At 40.9% G+C, this 16,770-nt stretch overlaps 1 protein-coding gene across 2 annotated transcripts in view; it reads left to right on the top strand.

Annotated features, from left to right (window-relative positions):
- HTR7 (5-hydroxytryptamine receptor 7) overlaps nt 1-16,770 on the top strand; it is an 86,287-nt gene that overhangs the window by 14,437 nt on the left and 55,080 nt on the right. The gene's annotated exons all lie outside the window — the stretch shown is intronic.

Below are 16,770 nucleotides of genomic sequence, written 5' to 3' on the forward strand. Positions count from 1 at the left end.
TTCTGAATTTGATTTTAAAATCAAACGTGATGTATATCAATTTTCAAGAGTGTAAAAATGGTCAATTTAGAATGTGCACTTCAAAATCACCTACAAAACCAACAAAAACTTCCTAGTGTTCTCCTGTTGGCCAAAACATACCCCGTGCACTGTAAGCCACAGAAACTGTGACGCAGCTTCACTGGCCCCAACAACATGAATTTCTTGGCCCTCAGGTTACTCAGGAGGCCGATGTTCATGTAGTTAATGCGATGCTGCATGCTCGGATGCAGCAGCGGATCACAGAAGTCATCTTAGGCGTCTATTTACACAAGACGCCTCCTGCAGCATTAGTGTACAGCTGCTACTACTTAGCATACAATTTTGAATCAGGTCCATAGACCGCAAGCAGCCTACTGGTAAAGTAAAGTGAGAACTGCTGACCTGGACCAGTGTCTATGCAAACTGATTTTGCTTCATGTTTATATTTGATAACTCTTTAAACACTACACTAATATCAATGAACATAAGTTATTTATGTCTGTGAGCTGTATTATTTATTTGTACTTTATTACCAGCCATTTATTCTCATGTTGCTATAAAACTAGCGTAGAGTTTGGGGAATTCCACACAAGCTGTGTAAATGGGTAGGGGTCTTTTGGTTTTTTTTTAGGAAAAGATAGATAAGAATGATTAATATTACTAATTCAATGTTTGATTTGTGGAACGAATAATGTATTCAAGACATGTGTTACAGCTTTTTCCTAGGCAGCTCTGTTTTCATTTATATGTAAAGTGACTGTGAAATGTAGCTGCTAATGCTCCCTAGGCACCTATGCTACACTATATGTATTGGAACGGAGCACTTTGGTTTGCTGGAATGATAGCTGTATTTGCACATTTTTACCAAAGTCCCTAAAAAGCTTGGATTGTCTATTATTATTATCAGGTAAAGGGTCCCTGATTGGGAGAACACTCCCTGACTTCTCTCAGCACTGTATATAAATTGTTGTACACCTTATTCCCTCCACTGTCTTGTTTGGGAGTTACAGTAACTGTGTGGCTGTTATCTCTGTTTTGTGCTGTTTAGGTAAGACCTTGAACCCTTCCCCTGGGATTCCAACTTGTACTGATGTTGCCACCAGAAGATTTTTGCAGGATCTAGATTCGGGCAGCATAGATGGTGTAATGGTTAGCATTACTGCTTCACAGCGCTGAGGTCGTGGGTTCAATTCCCACTTCGGCCATAACTGTATGGAGTTTGTATATTCTCTCTGTGATTGCGTGGGTTTCCTCATGGTACTCCGGTTTCCTCCCACACTCCAAAACTATATTGGTAGGTTAATTGGCTCCTAACAAAAATTAACCCTAGTGTGTGTGAGCATGTGGTAGGGAATATAGATTGTAAGCTTTGTTCGGGGCAGGGACTGATGTGAATGGGCAAATATTCTCTATAAAGCACTGCAAAACATGTGTGCGCTATATAAATAACTGGTGATAATAATAGTCATACATTTTGCTTTTAAAACTGAGAATATGGGATCATGGGTGACATAAGCAGTAAAAAAAATTTTTTCTTTTACAAAAGAAAATATTTTATTGTGGTGCAGGTTGTATAATTACTCCTAGGTAAAGTCATAGATTTTCATGCATCAAGGTCCACAATGGGACAGTAAATTGTTGTTTCGTCACCATTGCTCATTGTGATTGTAAATTCGAATTGCATAGATGGTCACTCTTGGTGTGGGTGCAGTACGACCATCTACTAAAAGGATATTTACACTTAAGGCTAGATTTCACAATGAAAAAGTGTAATATTTCACAGATCAGGGTGGAATAATTTGAATATTTTATGATTGAGCTTTGGAAATGTTGCTGTACACTTGTAATGGGAAATGAGACCCGCATAATAAAGGGGAACATATTAGTCATTGGGATTAAGACAAAACATCTGGTAAAAAAACCCTAGTTAGTTTCAGTTTAGGGAATTAGTTGCAGGAGACTATAGGGTTAATTGTTGGTTTATGGAGGTAGCCAATCAGATTGGGGATAAGGGTATGGGAAACGGGGATGTGTTCATAGGCTAGAGGGGTGGTTTTAATTACATGTTAAGCAGGGTTCGGCCTCTTTTCCTTCGGCCCCCCTCCTTGCTTTTTGCTTTATATTTTTCATTGGGCTTTTGTCTACCTTTTTGCAGTTACAATACTATCTGGGTACAGTCCCCTGCCGTACATTATTTTAAGATGTTGTTACCCTATTGGGATTAGCGGTAACGGCTTTCTGGCCAGGCCATTTTGTTGCAGTCCTGTAGGTGGGAGTACATAACACTTGCCATTGGGAAGGGCAGTTGACCTTGCAAGTTTGTTGCTACCATCTTGTTGGTGTAAGATGAGTTTTTCACTAATTAGCTGCCGTTCTTTCTTTACCACGATAACTTTTTTGGGGGGAATTTGAGATAAAAGGTAGACCTATTTTGAATTCCATATAGTTGGCAGCGTTGTTATGTTAGTTAAGTTTTATTAGTGTTATATACCTGCATTACTGGTGCACAACTGAAATGTGACAATTAGGTGTTTATTAAACTCAAATGTGCTGCAGTATTTATCAATGTTGCATGTATTGTTTTCACATACCAAAACATGCTGAAACAGTGCTACTTACACTGCAGCAACACATGGGCAGCAGGGACACTTTAATTCCTTCTTTGTTATATGTTTTCTTGTAAATGGAAATTCTCTGAATAAGTAATACATAAAAAAAATGATGTGAGTCAGGTGGCAGCGAGGCTTTGCAGCCATTCATGTTATCAGCAAGCAGAGCGAGCTCCATTCCTAATCATATAAAACAAGCAGTTACAGGAGCTCATACAAGAAGTCCTCAATGGACATTCATGGACTTTGGGACTCTTCATATCCCACTGAAATCCTCCAAACGCCCCCCCAGTAACACACTTTGGAGAGTCCCAACAACAGCAGTCAGTATTGGCCCAACTTCCATGAAAATGTACAGTGCAGCATAGATCAGAGACCCTCTGTGAACATCAGAGGCATTTTGCTAGGTGCCCAATACTTGTAAGACTTTGGAATAATATTTTATACTCCAGCTCTTTATTGAGCCCTGAGGGCCTTTGTATTGTATTGTCCACTATTATAGTCTCTCCTCTGGGAGAAGCCCATAAGAGAGTTGCAGCTGACTGTAGGTAAGGACGGGGCCTGTCACTGGGCAGGGCCCATTACAGGGAATGCAGCAAATTGCTAGTCGATAGAGAGGGGGCGGGGCCAATATGATGTGATTTTCATAGGAAGACATCAAATTGACCCCAGCCCTTCCCTGATTACCCATGATTCACTGCATTATCCTCCCCATAGTTCCCACTTCGCTAGGAAGTGGGTAGGAGGTAATAGGGCCACATACCCTTTCTGGAACTGAGAGACTGGCAACAAATTTGTGAGTTTCCCTCACCTTCCAGGAAAGTGGGCAAGTATGCATTGGATACAGTGTCTGACCAAATGGCGTACAATAGCAGCTATTAAGCAGCAATAAACAGGGAACACCTAGAAATAATATTTATCTCCCCCCAAAACAGAAACAACAGAAAAACCTAAGATTAGGGAGAGATTAGGAATGTTAGCAATCCTTTCTTATAATAGTGAACCTGTAACTTGCAGATTTGTCATAGGAATTAAAACATTACCACTTTGTGGACAATTAGGAGTTTGCAGCTTTCAAGAATAATGGTCAACTAAGCAGGTTTTCCCAACTATCCCTGGAAATATCTACTACACTTTATTCTGTTTCTACAAATACCTTACAGTTTCTACTCAGAACTCAACCATGCAGCATTCAGCACTCAATGTCTAAATAAAAAAGGGGAAAACTACCTTGTAAAAAGATTTACCACTACCACCGCAAACTACTATGTATTAGACAGACCTACCAACTAAAGCTCCATCTTCAGTACCAACATTCTGACTTTAGAGAATTGTAGTAACAATCTCTCCAGTCCCAATTGAAAAAAGCTGCCTTGTCCATTGAAGTGGACATCTTATGTTTAGCTGCCCCACCACGAAACTGGTATCGTGCCAAGATATTTTTCAATGGTTCCAGCAAGAAACTGACAGATACCTTTACCACCTCAGCAGATAGGTAGAGGGCTTCAAAAGCAAAAATGAGGACCTTGAAAACTGTGAGGACCGAAAACTTACCAATTAGGAATCTACCATCAAGGTAACCTGGAACATTATCTGCATGGTCTATTTTCTGCCATGACCCCTGACCTCAGCTTGTGTGCAATACCAACAGAATCGGCTCATATAGCCTTTCAACCTAAACCAAGGGTAAATGAGCCATGCTCTGTAACCTAGCATACGCATCTACTGGTAATTCAGAGTCTTATCCACCTGAGCCACATCTCCACTTGTGGCCGAATGGTCATAACAGGATAGTAATGGGCATAGGACTCAATTCAGTGGGTGAAGTAGGTTAAAGAGCACCCCCAATATATGTGCTGCCACTTTTCTCATCCATGCCTTGCAATTTTCAATCATATGGGTTCTTGAGCACCCTCAATCATTTTAAAAGTTGGCTCCTATGGTAGCGGGACATTAATGTGGGGGCGAAATGTAATGAGACTGTGTAGATGGAATTGCAGGTTTTGCTGCATTGTGGATACGCAAAGCTTGGTTTTATTGCAGACAGATCTACTGCACCGAGGATAGGGCTGGTGCAAGTGAGCACTGGTAATGGCACACTATGAAGCCAAGTGGACAAATAGGGACAATGCAGTCATATAGATGCATATGGATGAATTTCCGCATTTAGGGACAGATTCACAGATGTATGATTATGCTGACACTTTTACGGTCCCGTGTGCAGCTTTTGTGTAAATATGCAAATGACGCCTCAGAATGTATTGAGATGCATATTGTGACTCATGCTTGGTGGGTGTGGGGGAATAAATGTTGTAATAAGTAGATTTAAGCATTTCTACAGCTCATATGCCTCAAAACAACCAAGTAGAGATGTGATAAGAGCTTTCAAGGCTGGTATTTTCAAGGGAGGAGACCCATTTTACTTTTTTGGGCCTGATCACCCTAGAAAATTGAGCTTCTTGGGGAACAGCCAAGGACTGAATTTCCCTGCTATATTGGCCACATGCATACACTATATTTACATATAATAATATTCGGTGAACTCAGAATACACATGGAAGTTACTAAAAGTGCAGCATACTGTTAATTATGCTGAATTCTGTTTTTTTTAGCTGATCCAATACATTTCTGAATTTGTATTAATTAAATCAAGAATGTTCTGTCCTATTGCTCAAAGTGAACTTTTATTATTTAGACAGTGAGAAGAAATATTTTGGGCATTTCCGAGCACTAATGAAAGGAAATGATTAATGACCATGTACCTGATCTTTTGTGGCTTATCTACTTCTACATTTGACAGTTTTGAACTAATGCAGCCTGATAATTGTCTCCTTTATTTCTTCTTTGATATTTTTGAAAACTGTCTAGTACAGTGCAGTGCAGAAGCCATCCAAATATACATCTGAAAGATAGCTGCGTAAAATGTGTAGGAGTTTAGGAGACTTTTCTAGAGATATCTGCTGGGAGTCTTCACAACTGTAATTAGACAACAGATGGGGTGCGACAGGTTGTCTTACCCTAACTTAATAGATTTAGGCAGGGCCATATGTATCACTTTCAGCAGTCTATACAAGTCCTGACTAGATTGTCTTCTTCAACACCTCGGCTTTACTGACCTGGTTTACAGGTAAATGGAGACAGGTTGGGGGTGATATAGTGAGTTGAGAAGGGTAAAGATGCCTTCTAATATATCATACAATTGTGCAACCAGTGCATTTTAATATACAGTACAGAGAAAAGAACCTTGCAGTGCAAACACAGGGTAAGTAGAACACGGTGGGGAAAAACTGGTCCCAGTGCACAAAGGGTCCAAAAATAGTAGTGCAAATTAATGGAATTAAAAGTAATCAAAATCAGTAGGATAATTGGTCCTCTGAGACCAACCTGCCAGTATAGAAACTTCATCCCTGACACCTGGAGGCAAGGTCTCCTACACCCACACACCCCCAAACACTTGTTTCTGTAACCTGCTCATATAGCGGATGACAGTGGAGTCTGGAGTTGAAGTGCTAGAGATGCAGGCAGTGCAGCCTGTATAAATGGCCCACCCTCACGCCCTCTCTGTGCTCCTGCTGGTGACTCCCCAACGTCTGGGGCCCAGAGGCGTAGACTTCCATTGCCTCTGGAGGTTATGGCACTCTAACCTGTATATATACTGTAGGTGAAGAACACAGCCTTACCACCCCCTTCTTCATGCAAGATGTGAGGCAGTAGTGCTGACCACTATGCCAACCATGCTACCAGCATATAGACATACACACACATATGTATCAGCAGGTCCTGGTTAGTTACAGTTGACATGGTCTAATTGCAGGAGGTGTGACCACGCCCCCTTAGGTAAAAAAATTATTGCAACATCAGGAAGTGGCGGGGGCAGGGCCAGGGCAAATCCAGGGAGGTGCGATCAGCGTGATTGCTCCCCCCAGACCCACACAGGCAGAAGAGACTGCTGCTGCTTAGCTCCACTGCAGCCCAGCACACAGCACTATGTGCTGGGCTGGGGATACTGACAGGTAAGAGGGAGGCTCCCTTCTACAAGCCTAGGCCCAGGCAATTAGTACCCCCTCTCTCTCGGCCCCTCTGGGTATGAGTTAAGAGCCATGAAGTAAACATTTATTAAAATATTATAATATAAACAAAAAATATTGGCGTGCTAATAATTACTTTCAATCCCTCTGAGAGATTAATTATTCTTACTGTTTAGCTAATAAATAATTTTAGCATATTTTCTATTTGCTGTGAGAAATAATGCTTAGGTGGTTTTTATTCCTGGCTAAAATGTGTGTTATCTCCATACCATGTGCTTGCTATTCTTTTTAACTTACCATCAATATTAAATTTCCAATTAGCTGCTCAATATTGCTTAGCATGTCATATATTATTAGTTGCTCAGTGTAGATTAACAGTCACTAGATAATAGACAAGAGAACCATCCCAGGTGTGTGTCTGCTTAATGACTGCAGATCTTAAAAAATGGTAAAATAAAAATGAATAGCACATTGTTTCTGATAGGATCTATTTTTGTATCTACAGACATTTGTAATAATTTTGCATCATTGATTTTAGACTAGCCCACAAAAACCTTTCAATCTAGTGAGAAATTTCTTATCATCTATCAGATGCACCCAGACCAGACAGGCAGCCACCGGAAAATAAAAAGTAGTGTACCTACTGAGTGAGCTGTCAGAGTGCTTAATGCTGTGCCAGGTGAAAAGGTCCCTTGTCAGTCGTTTGGTGTCTGTGGGGGTAATCCCGCTGACAATGGTAATCGGTGTCAGTGTGGTGCCAGGAGGGTCTCCTGTGGTCAGCTGACCAGGAGCAGAGGTTGACGGTCATTTTACAGGAAGGCTTGTTCTCTCCAGGTCCCCCTGTGTCTCTCCATCTCCAGGCCCCCTTATGTCTCTCCACCCCAGGCCCACTTGCATTTTTCCAGGACCCCTGCATCTCTCTAGGACCCCCGGTATCTCTTTAGGCCTCCTGTGTCTTTCATCTCCAGGCCCCCTTGCATCTTTCCACCCCCAAGCCCCCTTATGCCTCTCCAGGTCCCCTGCATCTCTTCAGGTCCCCTGTGTCTCTCCAGACCCCCTGTGTCTCTTCATCTCCAGGCCCCTCTGTGTATCTTCTTCTCCATGCCCCCCTACATCTCTGAAGGTCCCTGTGTCTCTCTCCAGGCCCCATTTTGTCTCTCCATCTCCAGCCACCTGTGTCTCTCTAGGCACTCCTGTCTCTCTTTCCGGGCACCTTTGTATCTCTCCATTTCTAACCCCACCTGTCTCTCTCCAGCCCCCCTCTGTGTATCTCTAGAGGTCTCCCTGTGTCTCTCTCCAGGCTCCCCTGTGTCTCTCTACAGTCCTTCCTGCATCTCTCCAGGCTCCGCTGTGTCTCCATCTCCAGGCCCCCTTGTGCCCCCCTGTCTCTACAACTTCAGTGCCTCCTATGTTTCTCCACCCCTGTGCCTCTAGCCCACACTTACCTGTTCTCTCTGTCTTCTGTTCTGGGCTGGCTGCTCCTCTTCTTCACAGACCATGGCTCCTCTTCTCAGCTGTGCAGCATGACATCATGATGCTGCACATGGCCCACTGCAAAGGTCCATGGGAGGAGCTGCTGCAGCTGTGCATGCGCAGCAGCCCTCCCAGAGCCATTTTATTAAAGGACAGACAAAATACATTCTGTGTGCTGCCCAATCAGAGCTGAGCTCCGATCATGGTAGCTGCAGCCCAGCTCAGGGGAGCATGGGACTGACTCAACGGGAACTTTCACGTTTTCCGGTGTCCCAATCCACCCCAGACTTTATAAAAGCTAGGTCAAGAAATTTATATTAAACATTTGTTTTAATATAATGCGAATATAAAAATATTTAGTAAATCATTAAGTAGCACATATTACTATAATGTGTCAAAGGACTGTACCTATGAGTGAGAAATCCTGTTTAAAAACTCCTTGTAGCAGGGAAAGAAACTGTCAGTCTCATGACTCTAAACTATAAGAGAGAGATTAGTGGAGGTGTCTAGAGAAATCTTGTTTGACATGGAAATACAAACATAATTTGTAAAACTAGAATACATATTGATATATATTAATTTCTCTGATGTACTGTATATGCCACTATACAGTATGGTTTTTTAGTTCATAGAGTCCTGTTTGCATGTATTTCCATACCAACAATCCACAACATAAAAAAAATGAAAATCAAATAATTGTATGATTTAAAATATCTTGTGTTGTCAGTGGTTTAGATATATCACATTGTATTTATAACATCTGTACCATAATTATTAGCTCCTTACTGGCACTTGAAAGTATTTACAGTGGGATAGGAATAGCCTGTAGTACTTACTACAAAACTAGAATTGCTCCTTGCAGTCGTGGCAGATATTTTAGTCTTTCAATCTCCAATACCCTGACTTTAATGAAACATTTTTATTAAATTTCTAACAAATGTGATCTCTCTAAATAGTGTTGTTTTATTTAGAACATTTGATTGTATTAGATCATGTTTGCCAAATTATTCATTTCAAAATGGGCATGTTACATCTGCTACATACACAGATGAGGTACTATTGAAAGAATTACAGTCTAAATGCAATATATGGATAGGTTGAGCTTACACATCCACAGTCAGTGATAATATACACTATGCAGTGCAGGACATTACTGACCCTAGAATTTAGTTGTAGTATATTTAGCTAGTACCAACTTTGTTTATCTGTATTAACAACTAAATATGAGCTAACCAATTCAGCAAAACATGAGATTCTCCTAGTGGGGGAATTTTTTTTATAATGCACAGGGCAGCACAGACGGTGTAATGGTCCGCATTACTGCCTCACAGCACTAAGGTCATGGGTTTGAATCCCACCACAGCCCTATCTGTGCGGAGTTTGTATATTCTCCCTGTGCTTGCGTGGGTGTGCTCCGGTTTCCTCCCACACTCCAAAACTATACTGGTAGGTTAATTGGCTCCCAACACAAATTAACCCTAGTATGTGTGCGCATGTGATAGGGATATAGATTGTAAGCCCCCCTAGGGCAGGGACTGATGTGAATGGACAATTATTCTCTTTAAAGCGCTGCGGAATATGTGTGCGCTATATAAATAACTGGTAATAAATAATGTTCTTTTTGAACAATAAATTCTATTGAAAAAATTACAAATGGCACAACTTTACATATATTATAAATGACTTTTCATTCACTTAAAACATCTTTTACAACAACTTATTTTGCAGAAAATAGAACAAATGGTGCAATATTGGGAAATTTTCAGCAAACCTATTGCACTTATCCCTGTTTTTATGAACCTCTAATTTCCTCACTTACAGATACAATATTATTAATTAAGCTTACATATAGGAGGGGAGAAGATAGATAATAGGGACCATAGTAGGACTAGTGAACAATTACATTCTAAAATGCAAATAAATTGTTTCTTTATTGAGAATATACTTTGAAAACTTGTATACATAAATATATTTCAAATAGGTTTAATCATACTTACTGTACTTTAAATGGACTAACTTTTTATCGCTCATTGTAAACCTTTTATTATTATTATTATTATTATCATTTATTTATATGGCGCCACAAGTGTTCCGCAGCGCCTTACATAGTACATAGAACTAACAAGTGAACAAAAAACAAGTAACTTACAGTACAGTACAGTGCAGGACAAGGACACAATTTATATATATTGCTGCAATAGGAGTTATACACTCACAATAAACAGCAGGGAGTTGGCAGTCTTGTGTTAGGTGCCCTAATGGGGAGAAAAGAGTCCAAGAAAATGTAAAAGAGAAGCACATGAGGGAAGGTCCCTGCTCATTCTAGAGGGGAGGGCAGACAGACAGGCGTGACACAGAAGGGGAAGATAGTGAGGAAAGAGCATGAGGTGGGTTAGGATGAGAGCTGGAAGGCCTTGATGAAGTAGTGGGTCTTGAGAGCCCGTTTGAAGATTTGTAGTGAGGTGGAGAGTCTGATAGGGAGAGGGAGAGCATTCCAAAGGTAGGGAGCTGCACGGGCAAAATCTTGGATGCGGGAGTGGGAGGAAGTAATCAGTTGGCAAGAGAGGCGGCATGCATTAGATGAGCGAAGTGGACGGGCGGGAGTGTGAGGGGAGAGAAGGTCAGAAATGTATGTGGGAGAGGATTTGGTGAGAGCTTTGTAGGCGAGTGTAAGAACGTTGAATTGGCATCTGAAGGGGAAGGGGAGCCAGTGTAGGGCTTGAAGGAGAGGGGAAGCAGATGTAGAATGTCTGGAAATGAAGATGAGCCGAGCAGCAGCATTGAGAACTGATTGTAGTGGAGAGAGGTGAGAGACTGGGAGGCCAGCTAGAAGAAGGTTGCAGTAGTCCAATCTGGAGATGACCAGTGAGTGGATGAGGGTTTTAGTGGCATCCTGGGTGAGGAAGGGTCTAATCCTGGAGATATTTTTTAGGTGGAGATGGCAGGACTGCGAGAGGTGCTGAATGTGTGGTTTAAATGAGAGGGAGGAGTCTAGGATAACTCCAAGGCAGCGCACTTTGGGGCTAGAGGAGATAGTTGTGCCATCAGTAGATAATGATATTGTGGAAAGTGAGATAGTGGAAGAGGGTGGGAAGATGATCAGCTCAGTCTTAGACATGTTTAGTTTAAGAAAGCGCTGGGACATCCATGAAGAGACAGCAGAGAGACAATTGGAGATACGGGTAAGGAGCGAGGGGGAGAGCTCAGGGGTGGAAATGTAAATTTGAGTATCATCAGCATAGAGATGATATTGGAGGTCAAAAGAGTTAATGAGTTCACCTAAAGAGGATGTGTATAGGGAGAAAAGGAGAGGTCCAAGAACAGAACCTTGGGGAACTCCTACTGTTAGTGGAAGTGGGGGGAAGAGGAGTCATGAGAGGACACAGAGAAGGAATGATCAAGGAGGTAGGAGGATAGCCAGGAGAGGGCAGTGCCACGTAACCCAAGAGAGTGAAGGATTTGCAGGAGGAGAGGGTGATCTACAGTGTCAAATGCAGCAGAGAGGTCAAGGAGAATGAGCAGAGAGTAGTGGCCCTTGGATTTGGCAGCAAGGAGGTCATTGCTGACATTTGTGAGGGCCGTTTTAGTGGAGTGGAGAGAACGGAAGCCAGATTGAAATGAGTCAAGGAGGGAGTGGGAGGAAAGGAAGGTGGTAAGGCAGTTGTAAACAATACGCTCAAGTAGTTTGGAAGCAAAAGGGAGAAGAGAGATGGGTCGGTTGTTAGAAAGTATGTTAGGATCAAGGGTAGGTTTTTTAAGAATGGGGGAGACAAGGGCATGTTTGAATGCAGAAGGGACAGTGCCAGATGATAGGGAGAGATTAAGTAGGTGAGCAAGATGGGAACATGGAGAAGGAGACAGGTAACAGAGGAGACGGGAAGGGATAGGGTCAAAAGGGGAGGTGGAAGGAGGGGAGGACCAGGTTTCAGTAATGGCTAGGAGATTCAGGGAGTTGGAGATGAAAAGGTCATGAGTGGGGACCAGTTTATTACAGACTGACCTGGCATTCCAGAGGGCACAGAATAGAGAGAGTGTTTGTGGGGGAGATGTGAATAAGATTATCCAGGTTGCTATAACATGGAGGTAAGATAAATTTGGGGGACCGATATGAATAGAGGTTAGTGATGGTGCAGGCACCTGAGCTAGAAAGGGAGCCTGTAAGAGGTGGGCAGGGGGGGAGATATGGGTGGCAGTGGGGTGAAGTGACAGGGAGAAGAGTGTAGGAGGAGGGTTTGGTGGCAAGATAGTAGGACGGAGGGGGGGTAGAACAGGAAGAAAGTGGAGTAGTGGGAGAGGAGGGAAGAGTAGGCAAACAGAGGAGGGGGGAGAAGGGGAGGAGGAGGTGGAAGAGATAAGGGGGAAAGCATAAAGGGGGCAGAACAGAGGATTAGGTAGAGATTGACTGAAGGAGAGAGTTAAAGAAAACTTTGCCATGGTGTTTTAGAATTAAACAAGAGGAATGATTTTTAGAAATGTAAATGAAATACGAGTGCAAGAGATTTGTAGAAATGCAAGTGAAAGAACAGTGATGGTAAATATGTATGTTGATAAACAAGTTTGTTATTGAGAGGATTAAAAGTGTGGATGAAATGTGTGCAGAATTTGAATAATAACACAGATTTTAAGCAGATAGAGGATGTGAGGCTAGGCAAGAGAGCTAAGATAAAGGATAAAACCTTAACCATATGGATGCTTGAACCCGTTGCATATTGGTTCTCAGAACCAGTTTGTTAAATCAGTACCATAAAAAGTTTAATAATGTGTTTAATTGTGCCCCCATATGGCCATCGGTGGCTTCTAAAAATTGAGAGCTGGTTTGCAGCCTTGTTTCAGCTATACCCCTTCAACTGTATGCCTTTCTGAGAGAGGCCAGGCATGGAGACTGGTTGAACCACCGTGGCCATATCACCCTGCAATGCTGTATGGGGAAGGAGGATACAACAACAGTAAGAGCCAGAGGAAAAGGTCATCCTGATGGGTAAAACCAATAAACAGAACACCTGGTCCTGTACTTGGACACACTCACACCAGACTGGCAGAGACACCCCGGTGTGCTGGCCACAGTTGTTATTTTTGTGAAACTCTGGGCTGCAAGGAGATAATTACATCTGACTTAGATCCCCCCACCTTAGAATGCAAACATTAAATATTTGTTTTAGATTCCCCCAAGGTGTAAAGAGGTACTAGCACCTGCTTTTAATTGTGCTTTGACCCCCGCTTTTTCATTTTGTCAAAATCACTGTCAAAGGTTTTGTTTTTTTTTGGTTTTGGATTTCTTTACATATTTATAAAAACAGCTAAAATCATGTAACTTGGTACTGTTTTTTTCCTATATTATTATTAACATCAATAACATTAATTTTGACCACCTCATAACACTTGAAATCACGAGGAAAGGCTTAGAAAGCAATCCAAAACACGCAAGATACATTTTTTAAATCTGAGTTTTGAATTGTGAGAAGACTCAGTTCTACTTGAAACCCCAAAGTGATTCCAAACTGGGACATAGTTTGACTCGGAAAACCAAAAGTTCGGGTGTGTTCAGTTTTCTCAAAACCGAACCACTCAATGTCCAGCTGCCAAATCTCCCTAACTTTTCAAAGTGCTCCACTCAGAATGATAGCTAAATATCCCTGATATACTGTAACTAGTTCGCAAATGATTATGCCAGATCACACTGTACACAAGCAAGTTAACGTTTAAATGGATACATGTTTTCAGCTTTTATCTGAAAACCAACAGTACGCATAAATTCCAACACAGTAGTGTTCAGTTTGATTTTTTTTTTAAAGTATATTTTTGTTATTTAAAAATGATTACTTAGTGTTTGAAAATAAAAATATTTAAAAACACCAATATCATTGCCAACTTTGAATGTAAATCTTGAACAATAAACCTTCAAAGGTAAATGATGGACCTGGAATAAAAACTAGAAAGGCAAACGTGACCCTGAAACATCAGACCACCAATTTGAACCGGTATGTATTGAATTGTACCATAACATTTTTATAGCTATTTCAATTATTGTGATCAGTGATATGAAATATATCGCCATGTTTCAGCAAAAGATGATTACTATTGAAATTATAATTGGATATCAAAAGAATGGCATCTGCTATAAGCGCTTATGTTTTGTGGTTGACTTACATATGTTGTCTACATTTTTAAAACTTTTTTATATAAATGTGCTACCATCCAAAACTAGTAATATTCCCTGTCAGACCAGGCATGTAATATCATCTATCCTGAGAATGGCTGTCAGGCAGATGTAGCAAAATCCTCTGCATGTATTACTGGTTCATGCACAATACAGATAGAATTGGGCTTCTCCAAGATGAGCTGTCAGTCTGGGGATGAAGTGTTATAAAATCATCACACGTTAGATCTCTGACTGTAATGTAATGATCATTCTTTGAGGTATTACGACACATAAAGCCATCACAAGAAAGACATTTCAATAGCATTCATTTCAATTTTAGTGCATTTATGCATTGCAACATTTTAATGTATTATTATTTAACTGTCTGTTCCTTGGGGAGAGCTAGTAGATCCCTTGGGAGTTGATTTGTACAAATTTGTTAAATTAAGCCTGAAGCCAAAGAGATTTGGTAATGACAGATAGATAGGTTATAGTAATATATTTTATCCTTTCAAAATCAGAATATTGCTTGTCTCATGAATGCATTTAGGTTATGCAAATGAATACTGCAATAATTGTGGAAATATGTTATCTGTTCACAGCCAGATATTTCTCACCCAAGCAAGTCTTAAAAACTGATAAATTACACTTGACATAAGCAATGAACTACAATAAAATATACAAACACATACATCTTCAAAACAAAATAAATATGCTCCCTCCAAGAATTAAACATAGCACCGGTGCTCATAGACTGGTCTGGTTGTAGCTAATATTTGAGGAAGAGGGGGTTAGGTGGGGGGACACTCAAATGGCATGTTAATAATAATGCCAAAAAATAATGTGTAATTGATTAATTCATATTTTTTTTATTGCCCCAATCTCCAAATGGCCTGAGGGTGGTTATAAAGAAAACCCGTGTTATCAGCACCATGTTTGCTTGCAAGCCAATATCTATACGGAATTCAGAATCATTCTAATCATGTCTACTGTATTCATTAGCTGTAACCAGATCAGGCTTGGAGCTCTAGTGACTGTTACAGGTTGGGAGGGGGCAAAGCTACTCATTACATTAGATTTCAAGGTATGTAACTGGTCATATCTCTGATGCCCTCAGTTCTGCCCCTATTAATTTCTTACCATGTGTTGTTCTTTCACCTTTTCTCTCTCCATTCTGCCATCTTGTGGCTCTTTCTTTCCCAGCTCTTTTGCATTTTAGACAGAGCCATTCTGAGTAGATGTATTGGTACAAAACTGTAATCTTGGCTTCCATTGGTGAAGACTGGTTCTTGTCACATGATTACTAGTCTCCATCTGAGATAGACTAGAACAGGCTGATTGCAATTGTTTATGTCAGATACAGTTTTCACCTCCATATAATTACTGTATGTACAATTTTTTACTCTGTTACTCACAATTGCATTCTATAAACATAACTCCTATATAACTACCAGAAAAACACACACAACTTAACTTGTGTTACTAATAATACAATTTTTATTTTTTTAGATTTTGCAGTAATCAATTACAAGGAAATCCCAGTGGTAACCACCTTAGTCATGGAGGATTTTATGGATATTAGTTACTGGGGATATAATGGAAATAATGTGTCCATAAATTGAGGGCATTTGTCATAAATAGTTCTGCTAAATATGGTCGAACAACCATATTGGGCAACAAAACCTTTCCATTCTGACAGCAGTCTGAAAATTTCCACTAATCTCCTCTACCAAAAGGTTTAGGGCACCACAGTTCGCACATTGAATGTCAATAGGACCCAAAGAGAGAATTGTGGCTAATATATGTCCAATGCAAGCAGCATTGGTCTTGTAATATGTTGTTTACCCTCTTGTGCTTCTCCTTACTATAGTGTAATTTGCTTCTTACTCACCACTAGGGCACCTAACACTTCGTTGCTTATGCTCTGTTGCTTTTCTGGGTGATATGGTCGCTAATGTACAGTAGCAATATATATTATCCATGTCCTGTATTGTATTGTTCTGTAAGTCACTTGTCTACAATTTGTTTCTGTACTTTGTAAGGCGCTGCCGAACACTTGTGGCGCCATATAAATAAATGATAATAATAATAATAATTTAATATCTTTGAACTGTGTACTCTAGGCACATCAATGTCCTTGAGGCTAGTCTCTAGGCATGTTTGGTGTAAACAATGCGAGGTGAAATGATTAATGAAATAACACAACAGTTGGAGATTGAGGTCCCCACATGACACACTGATATATGTGGCTGCAAATAACTGTCACAGTTTCCAGATTGCCCAGCAGGTCACATGTTCCAGGTCACCCATCAGTTGCACAGGGATAGTTCACCAACTGAAACTTTTTCCAGAGCACAATAGTGACATATTTTCAATGGCAGACGGACGTTTTGCCATATAACTCGGAAAAGAAGCAACCAATTACAGCGTCAATAGTTTTTTGCAAAGATACAGACCAAGACCATTCATTTGGTATATGTACGCTGCTCAGACAATGGCA

The sequence above is a fragment of the Taudactylus pleione genome, unplaced genomic scaffold (genome assembly GCF_031769625.1).
Source record: "Taudactylus pleione unplaced genomic scaffold, aTauple2 ptg000016l, whole genome shotgun sequence".
Taxonomy (NCBI): domain Eukaryota; kingdom Metazoa; phylum Chordata; class Amphibia; order Anura; family Myobatrachidae; genus Taudactylus; species Taudactylus pleione.